Source organism: Pan paniscus, chromosome 12 (genome assembly GCF_029289425.2).
Source record: "Pan paniscus chromosome 12, NHGRI_mPanPan1-v2.0_pri, whole genome shotgun sequence".
Lineage (NCBI taxonomy): Eukaryota > Metazoa > Chordata > Mammalia > Primates > Hominidae > Pan > Pan paniscus.
Genome location: NC_073261.2, coordinates 33222692 through 33232790, shown reverse-complemented (window position 1 = coordinate 33232790; position 10099 = coordinate 33222692). Strand labels below are relative to the sequence as shown.

The following is a 10099-nucleotide window of genomic DNA, read 5'->3' as shown; positions in this document are numbered from 1 at the left end:
AATCTTTGTTTAATAGCTTATATTTGAAAAACAACCTTATTGGGGCTGGGCACAGTGGCTCACGCCTATAATCCCAGCACTTTGGGAGGCCAAGGCGGGTGGGTCACCTGAGGCCAGGAGTTTGAGACCAGCCTGGCCAACATGGTGAAACCTCATCTCTACTAAAAATACAAAAATTTGCCTGGCATGGTGCTGCGCATGCCTGTAGTCCCAACTACTCGGGAGACAGAGGCAGGAGAATCGCTTGAGCCCAGGAGGTTGCAGTGAGCCAAGATCACATCACTGCACTCCAGCCTGGGTGACAGAGCGAGACTCTGTCTCAAAACTAATCATAAATAAGTTAATTAAAACAACCTTATTGAGGCACAATTTAATAAAAAACAACTATTTTCCACATACATTTTGATAAGTTTGGCACATACATGCATGCATGTAACAACCACGACAATCAAAAGAAAGAACATTTCCGTCACATAAGACAGTTCCTGTGCCCTTTCCCAGTCAATCCCCACCACCCTCACCCCTCAGTCCCAGGCAACCACTAATCTACTTTCTTCACTATGGATTAGATTTGTCATTTCTAGCATTTTATATAAATAAAATCTTACACGGTATACTCATACACAGTGTACACGGTGCCTGCATTCTTTTGTTCAGCATGATGTGCCTGACATTCATTCATGTTGTTGAGTGCTTCAGCAGTTCATTTCTTCTTATTGCTGTTTTTCCCGCAGTAACCCATTGTATGAATATGTCTTTATTTATTCATCCATCTGCCAATGGACATTTGGCTTGGTTCAGTTTTAGTTATTATGACTAAAGCTGCTAGGAACATTCACGTAAAAGTCTTTGTATGGGCGTATCTAGCTGGAGTGGCCAAGTCAAATTGTCAGTGAATCTTAGGTTTTTTAGGAAACCATCAAAATGGTTTCTGAAATGGTTGTACCATTTTCCATTCCCATCAAAAATGTATGAGAGTTCCAGTTTCTCCACATCTTCTATTATCAATCTTTTAAAATTTTAGCCATTCTTATGGGTACATAGTGGTAGCCCTTTGAGGTTTTAATATGCGTTTCCCCAACAATTAATGATGTTGGACAATTTTTCATGTGATTATTGGCTATTTGTATAGCTTCTTTTGTGAAGTGTGCATTCAAATCTTTTACATATTTTCTATTAGACGATGACAGATAGATAGACAGACTCAATTCTTGTTAACCACAGTAGTTATGTTCTATAAATTCAACACAAACACTGAATTAGAGAATACTGAACTGCTGCTCATACGATAAATACAGGATTAGGTTCTTATGAGCCTATGGTCACGATATTTTTATCAGCTGAGAAATATGTAACCTTGTTTTATGTGAATTTCTGTTTAGAGACACCCTTATTTAACATATGTCATTGATTCATTAACATGGAAATAATAGCCAACAGCGCTATAACTCATGCCTGAACAAAGCTGGTCTAACACATATATTTTCTCTGCAAGGCACATGGAAGCACACTCAAGCGTTCGACAGCACTTCAGCACTGTGCTTGAGGCCATTGAACACAAAAGCACCAAATGTGAAAAAAGCGGCACTACGTAGGCAACAAAAAGAATACTTGTTTACAGTGTGAGCTCACAACGTTGGATTCGACAATGACTGCTTGAATATGATACCAAAAGCACAGGCAACAAAAGAAAAAGTGGGCAAATTGGACTTCATAAAAATTTAAAAGGCCAGGCGCGGTGGGTCACGCCTGTAATCCCAGCACTTTGGGAGGCTGAGGCGGGTGGATCACAAGGTCAGGAGATCGAGACCATCCTGGCTAACATGGTGAAACCCCGTCTCTACTAAAAAATAAATACAAAAAAATTAGCTGGGCATGGCAGCGTGTGCCTGTAGTCCCAGCTGCTGGGGAGGCTGAGGCAGGAGAATGGCGTGAACCTGGGAGGCGGAGCTTGCGGTGAGCCCAGATCGCGCCACTGCACTCCAGCCTGGGAGACAGAGCGAGACTCTGTCTCAAAAAAAAAAAAAAAAAAAAAATTTTAAAGTTTTGTGCACCAAAAGGCAACATGAACAGACCAAAACACAACCAGCAGAATGGGAGAACATATTTGCAAATCATGTATCTGATAAGAGATTCATATACAGAATATATAGAGAACTCCTGAAACTCAGCAACATGAAAAGAAACAACCTGGCTGGGCGCGGCGGCTCACACCTGTAATTCCAGCACTTTGGGAGGCCAAGGCGGGTGGATTGCCTGAGCTTAGGAGTTCGGGACCAGCCTGAGCAACATGGTGAAACCCAGTCTCTACTAAAATACAAAAAACTAGCTGGCTGTAGTGGTGCACACCTGTAATTCCAGCTACTAGGGAGGCCGAGGCAAGAGAATCACTTGAACCTGGTAGATGGAGGTTGCAGTGAGCCGAGATCATGCTACTATACTCCAGCCTGAGTGACAGAGCAAGACTCTGGGGTGTCTCAAAAAAAAAAAATTCTTTCAGCAACGTTTGGTAGTTTTCCTTGTGCAAATCTTTCTTCTCCTTAGTCAAGTTAATTCCTAAGCTTCTTTGTAATACTGTTGTAAATAGTATTATTTTTTCATAATTTCTTTTTCAGATTGTTCATTATTAGATTATTAGTATACAGACATGCAATGGGTTTGGGTTTATTTACTTGGTACCCTGCTACTTCGCTGAATTCATTTATTTTAACAGGTTTGTGCATGTGTGGAATCTTCAGGTTTTCTGCATATGAGATCATATCTTCTTCGAACAGAGATAATTTACTTCTTCCTTTTCAATTTGGATGCCTTTTATTTCTTTTTCTTGCCTAGTTGCTCTGGCTAAGACTCAGTACTATGTAAATAGAAGTGGCCAAAGCAGGCATCCTTGCTTTGCTCCCTTTTTTTTTTTTTTTTGGAGACAGAGTTTCGCTCTTGTTGCCCAGGCTGAAGTGCAATGGAGCGATCTTGGCTCACTCTAAACTCCGCCTCCCGCGTTCATGCCATTCTCCTGCCTCAGCCTCCCAAGTAGCTGGGATTACAGGCATGCGGCACCACACCAGGATAATTTTGTATTTTTAGTAGAGGCAGGGTTTTTCCATGTTGGTCAGGCTGGTCTCGAACTCCCAACCTCAGGTGATCCGCCCGCCTCAGCCTCCCAAAGTGCTGGGATTACAGGCGTGAGCCACTGCACCTGGCTGCTTTGTCCCCAGTCTTAAAGAAAACATTTCAGTCTTCCAAGGATTGGTTTTGAGCTGAAGCTGCTCTCCTTGGCTTGCAGATGGCTGCCCCCTTGCTGCCTTGTCACATGGTTGGCCCTCTGTCTACTTGTAGCTCTCGGTGCTTTGCATGTCCAGATTTCTTCTTATAAGGTCACCAGTCATATTGGACTAGGGCCCACCCTAACGGCCTCATTTTGACTTAATTTCTTCTTTAACGGCTTTGTCTCCTAATACAGTAACATTCTGCAGCTCTGGGGACTGGGACTTCAACATGTGAATACGAGGGAACAAAATACAGCCCATAACAATGAAGAAATGGATCCATGAAGGGATGGAAAGGAGGGCTCACATGCAGCTCTGAGGGGAAACGAGGAGGCCATGACCACATTTTCTCCTAAAAATAAATAAATAAATAAATAAATAAATAAATAAACAAACCACAACAGATAAAGTTAAATTCCTCTTCTCCCATCACTCCCCCGCCAGAACCTCCCCAGAGGTGGCTGTGGTCATCTGTTTGGTGCACAGCTGTCCAAACCTGACGCCCTAGGCTGGAGGATTTCATCAGCTCCTATCTGTAAAGTGAAGTGATCTCTAGGCGGATCCATTGGAAGGGTCAGGAGAGGCACGCATACTGATATTTTATTTGCTTATGGGCGGGGGCATGTTTGTGTCCCACAAGCTTGTTTTCAGACACTTTTCTCTGCATGATCATACGTCCTACAGAACTCTGCACGTCTGGATAGATGCATATTATACATTGTTGATGAGGACTTTCGTCAACAATCATTTAATTGTTACCACTGTTTCAAAACAGTACCAGGACTATCGTGAATCCCTTCTGGGAGCGTTTCTCGGGGTAGATGCCAAGAAGTGAAACTTCTCAGTAGTAGGTGATATATGTGCATTTTAAATTTTGACAGATAATGTTAAATGTGACCCCAAAATGTATGAGTCTATTTCGTTCTATCCTCTCACCAACACGCATTATCAATATTTTTAATTTTTGTAAAAAAAATGTCATTTGAACTCACATTTTTCTAATTGCTGGTGAGTTTCTGCACCTTTTTCATACACATATTGGTTATTTCTGTTTCTTCTTACGAGAATCATCTATTTATATCCTTTGCCTACTTTTTTACTGGGTTGTCCATTCCTTCCAATCTGTCCCTCATATTTTAACATTGAGGATGTAATTTGTTGCGGAAAGTTTTTAGCGTGGATGTCAAATTGTCAATCGTGACTTCATGGCTTCAGATTTTTTGAGATTAGCCAACTTTCCCTATTTCTAGACCACAAGCATATTTGTTTAGCTTTTTTACTCAAATTACAATAAATACTTTATACGCATGTTATTTTGTTCAAGGAAAAAGATTTTTCCTTCTCCGAGAGAAAGGCAGAGAGATCAAATCAGGACCCATGAACCCAGGCAAGTTCCACCACGATCTGTGATCCCCTTCCTGGGAAGGTCAGCTCAGGTTGCTGCGTCATGTGGGTCTGCAGTTTCCTGGTCGGATCCGTCTTTGGAGGCTGTGTTTGCTTATTGTTTAGTGACCAGATACCCACTTCAGGTACTGGAGGAAGAAGTCAAGCAAGGCTATGGCCCAGACCTGTGCTTTCTGCTTTAAGGGCTATAACCAAGAGCCAGAACACCCCGTGCCCACCGGGTCCCAGTCTCAGAGCCTGCCTGTGGATTGCAGCCAAACCCATCTGTGTCCACCTGTGGGGCCACATGAGCTGCCAGTTCTGGAGTCCAGGACATTCAGGCTCAGGAGAAATTGCACCTTGAAAGAGAGATGACCAGAGATGAGCAGCCTTTTAACTGGCCTCCATCTGTTGGTGTCTCAAAACTTCATCTGTCAGATACCAAAGGAATCAAAGAAAAGCTTCACCTAGAAAAGGGAATAATTCTTATTTCAGAAGTTTCCACCACAGGACTACTGTGGTGGAAATGTTCTATAGAAGTGCCATAATTTTTTTGGGATTTTCACCTTTGGAGGCATCCATGGAATTGACATGCCATTTTCTTTGTGTGTTGCCTGGACTTGGGAGCTTTAAAAAATACAGCCCAGGACCCAAGCCTTGGAAATTCTGATCCAGTTGCCAGGTGATGGATATTGAAATCTGCATTTTTTTTTTTTTTTGAGACAGCATCTCTCTCTCTCTCTCTCTCTGTTGCTGAGGCTGGAGTGCAGTGGTGCAATCACAGATCACTGCAGCCTTGAACTCTTGGGCTCAAGCATCCTCCTGCCTCAGCCTCCTAAGTATCTGGGACTACAGGTGCATGCCACCATGCCCAGCTAATTTTAATTTTTTGTAGAGACACGGTCTCCCTATGTTGCCCAGGCTGGTCACAAACTCCTGGCTTTAAGCAGTCTCCCTGCCTCAGCCTCTGAAAACGCTGGGATTCCAGGGGTAAGCCACTGCACCTGGCGAGAAATCTGCATTTTTAAAGAGCTTTTTCAGAAGGTTCATTTATGGTCAGCCAGGTTTGAAAACCACTGACTGAGAAGGTACTGGAAGGTTCTGGCCTCAGCCTCATCATCATTGAGATCAAAGGGTTCCTGGAAGGTCTCAGAGATGGCATGGTCACCATGCTAATTCTAGCCCAAGTGGAGCAGGAATGTGTGTGTCTGGGTGCACACTGCTGAGTCCAGCTCTCACTGGGAACTCAAGGGGACTCTAAACCTGTGGCTTCCATCCTGAGGGCTCTGGGAACTAGCTTTGCGCATTCATATGCAGTCCAAGCCCCTTATACCCTCCAGTGTTGTTTTTCAAAATGTATACCTGTGCTCATGGTGCCTACGTTAAAAACACCGCTAACCTCAGAGCAGCTTTTTACAAACTTATATCTCCATCAACAGTTACTAGAAGTGTACCTACTATTAACATGTGTATTGGGTAGAGGACCAATGTGCAAATTTAAAATATATGTATATTAAATAGAGCTCTTCAAGCATGGACAGGCTGGGAAGTCCTGGGGAGAGGGCCTCCCTGAAGCCAGTGGCTGCCTCTGAGTTAATGAGCAGCTGGGTGGCTGCTGCCCTGACCGCTGGGCAGGCAGTCACCCCACTCCCACCCCACTCGGGTGACAGCTGGCCCGGGGGCAGTCCAGGACTTGAGTCATCCCAGTCTGTGACAGGGAGGGCAACGTTAGAGAGGAGGGCCTCGGACAGAGTGAGCCTTTTGACCATGGAACTGCCTGGGGTGGGGGTGAGGGTTAGGGCACCGTGGCTGCCATCCTAGTGAAGCCCCACCCCACCCGATACTTCAGGCTGACTCTTAGATTCTTAGAATAGTTCTCAGCCTGCCCAACATTGAGTGGAAGGGTTTGGGTGTTAATGGCCTCAAAGGCTTCTGTCAGGCCCACAAAGACACCATGAACAAGCCCTCAATACCTGGCCAACCGCATGGCTGACCCCATGGTCCTTCCCTAGGCGTGGGCAGGGGCTATGGAGGGTGATCTGGCCAGCGTCTGATTCATAGGCACAAATCAAAACGGCCACTGAAGACCACGTGGCTTCCTGCGGGCAGGAAAGGAGATTTCACTCCTGCGCAGCCCAAGGACACAAGAAGCCCTGGCCATATGGCCATCTGGAGAGGGGAGCACACCGGACACCTGAGGCTGTGTGAGGTGAAGGCCAGCAGTGTCCGAATGCTCTCGGATGCCCCTGTGCTCAACAGCACGATCCCCAGTCCCCAGGCGCCCAGCTGGGAAATTCTGCTTGGTCTGTGGTAAATGCCCTTTCTGAGAAGCAACCATGACCTTCTCAAGAATACTTCAGAGGCACTTTTGCTCCTTCTCCACTAACCGACATCCTGTTTTGCTGGAACACATGGGGCAGAGCGCACACAGCTTTGTTCCTGCACCCGCCCTCAGAGCTTTGCCAGCTGTTTTCAGGCTGCCTCCGCCTCCAAACCCTGCAGAGCCCTCCCTGCCCCGTGCTTTGAAGCAGTTTCTTTGGAAGCTGCTGCACAGGGGTTAACAACAAGCAACAACTCAGGTCGCATTCTTGTCAACGGAAGGGAGGGCCAGGTGGAACCGCCAAGGGGGCCATTTCTGGCTCTGCTGGAGGCTGTCAGCTTCTGGTGGGAGCCACAGCCTGAGGGCAGCCAGGATGGCTCTGCTGGGAGGGACACCCTGCCCAACCCTGGGAGCAGGTGACGAAGGCTCCTGGAGGCATGGTCACATCCCTGGGTCCCAGAGGCAGGAACAAAGCCCCCAGGGCAGGTGGGTGAAGGCTGCTGGGGGTCGGAGGGGAAGCCTTGCTGCCCAGGAGCTCAGGCCAGGCTGAAAAGGGCAATGCCACAGAACCCCTGGAAGGAGCAGGACAGCAGACAGTGTTCCAGACGAGACTGCAGAGGGCCGGGGAGCCAAGCACCAAGGGGACGTCAGGAGGGGCCATGAGGCCTCCTCTGAAAGCCACTGTGGCACCAGCATTTGCGAAGGGCCTGAATGACTCCTCTTTTAATGGACAGGCATCCAAGGGCTTCCGGAGAGCCACAGAAAACCTGGCGTGGAGGTTGCTGCTTGCCTTCTAGGAATGATCTTGGATGTGCTGGTGGCAATTCCCCCTCCCTTTGGTGATCCCCCTCACATCTGCCCCAAGCGACTTCTCCAGGGCCAGCCTTAGGAGGCAGAGAGATCCCGCTCTGGACTGCTGTCCCAGGCCCTGAGGGTGCCATGGGTTACATGTGTGTTTACATGAGTCTATGAGTTGAATCCCCATAAGCCTGGGGGAAGCACCATGTCTGAAGCAGCAGCTGCATTTGTAAGACGAAGATCTGAGCCAGTTTTTCATTATATCTGCAGTGTTCATCAAGAAAGGGCCTCCGGGTTTGTGTTTACTGGACATGAATTGAGGTGCTCTCCAGAGATAAGAAAAAAATATTACAGCCCTGCTATGTGGGCACCCCACGGCAGCCCCCGGGGTTAAGAGGCAGCTTTCTTTCCAAGGAATCCCATTGCCAAAGATGAACCTTCAGGTAAGGGCTCAGAGCTGCTTGCTTGGGCAGATACTTCCAGCAGGGTTCCCAGGGATGTGAGTCCATCTCCCCACAGAGGAATCTGTGCTCAGGCGCTGTGCCCAGGGAATATCAAGATCTGCACCCTGGAAGCCTAAGGCTGTAGCCTCAGCCCCAGTTAAGGATCATGCGGTCTGGTCTGTCCCTTTGTTTTACAGATGGGGAAACTGAGGACCCAGAGGAAGCAAGAGCAGCCCCAGGCCACACAACCCTCTTTTTATTATTCATTCACTGACTACACTGCAGAGGTTGGACCCATATCTCATTATTTGAATAGTAAATTGTTTTTTCTTCCTGACCCTTGGTCTGTTGGGTCTCTCATTGCGCCATGCATCCAAGAAAGAACGTTCTGAAGCTTTCCAATGCCACCCAATCCCTGTATCCTACTTTATGCTTGAAAGTAAAGCTCATGGGTTTTTTTCTACTTCAGGTTGTTTAAATAACCACAATCGGTCGGGAGCGGTGGCTCACGCCTGTAATCCCAGCACTTTGCGAGGCCGAGGCGGGTGGATCACCTGAGGTCATGAGTTAGAGACTAGCCTGGCCAACATGGTGAAACCCCGTCTCTACTAAATATACAAAAATTAGCCGGGCGTGGTGGCGGGCCCCTGTAATCCCAACTACTGGGGAGGCTGAGGCTTGAGCCCGGGAGGCGGAGGTTGCAGTGAGCCGAGATTGCGCCATTGCACTCCAGCCTGGGCGACAAGAGCGAAAAACCGTCTCAAAAAACAAAAACAGTGAAAAAAAAAAACCCACAATCAGTGCAGAGTGCTGAGCCCTCGGCCAGCAGTTCCTCCCTCCCTCCCGGAACACCCTTCCTGGCTACCCTCAGGCAGGCCCCGCCCACTAGGTCACCCCTGGCAGGAGGGTGCCTCCTGGGTGCAGCTCACCTGGCGGGACCGGCGCCTCAGCACTCTCGTGAAACTCCAGTGCCCAACCCAGTTCGGGCCAGCAGGTTGCGTTCGCGGAGCAAACACCGAGTGGTGCTCGCTTACTCGCCCCCTCTAGAAAGCACCTTGTTCAGGCGGGGGCGTCTAGACCCGCACAGAACCCTCCTCAAACCAGCAGCAGCTAAGAGGATGAGACTGCCGGGGACACGGAACAAAGCCTCCTTCCTGCGGCTGAGCGCGCCGCCAGCCCGAGGGTGGGGGCAGGGGACGCTCCCCAGGTCCCAGCAGGCGCCACCAGCGTCCCAAACGCCAGCGCACTCCGCCCGCGCCTCCCAGAGAGCCTGGCGAAACAGGGAGGTTTTCCTGGCCGCTATCCTGGCGTAGCGCCCCCCACCTGCAGGGACCCTACCAGGGCTCAACAGCCCGCTGGGCAGAGCTGGGGGGGATCGGAGGGCCCCAGGACTACGGCGGGGCGTCCCACCCACCCTACAGGGGCCTGTGCAGCTGCCGGGGTCCTCTCCCTTCCCCCTCCCCACAAGCCTCCGCAACCACTATGTGTCCCACTGTACACAGCACCCTTGACATAACTAACTCTATCTTAGAAAAAGACTGCATTTTTCATATCATAGGGCACTTTGCTAACAGGGACCAGATGTTTCGCCTGATCAATAAAGACTGCATCCAGCCAGACAAGGACATAACCAAGCACGCTCCTCCACTCAGTCCTCATCAGAGGACACTGTGGCCATAAGAGCAGGACTTCAGCAGCCCCAAATGGCCGTCTTAACAGACCCAGTCTTACAGTCACTGGTGATCAGCACCTGACATCTGCTCACATCAAAGACACTTCCTAAAAGTACCGAAGATTGCACCAGCCCACACCAGGAGATTTCTTTTTCTCTGTTACTCTCCTTGGACTGGTTTGTTAACCTTTTTCCTGCCGCCCTTCATGTTAAATGTTAC

The 10099-nt window shown here is 48.5% G+C and overlaps 1 long non-coding RNA gene across 1 annotated transcript; it reads right to left on the bottom strand.

Moving 5' to 3' along the window:
- Positions 1-1466: 1466 nt before the first annotated feature.
- Positions 1467-9837, bottom strand: LOC129397137 (uncharacterized). The gene is made up of 2 exons (XR_008624320.2): positions 9137-9837; positions 1467-3615 (listed from the first exon to the last, which is right to left on the bottom strand). It is a non-coding gene; the product is annotated as an uncharacterized LOC129397137 (long non-coding RNA).
- Positions 9838-10099: the final 262 nt, after the last annotated feature.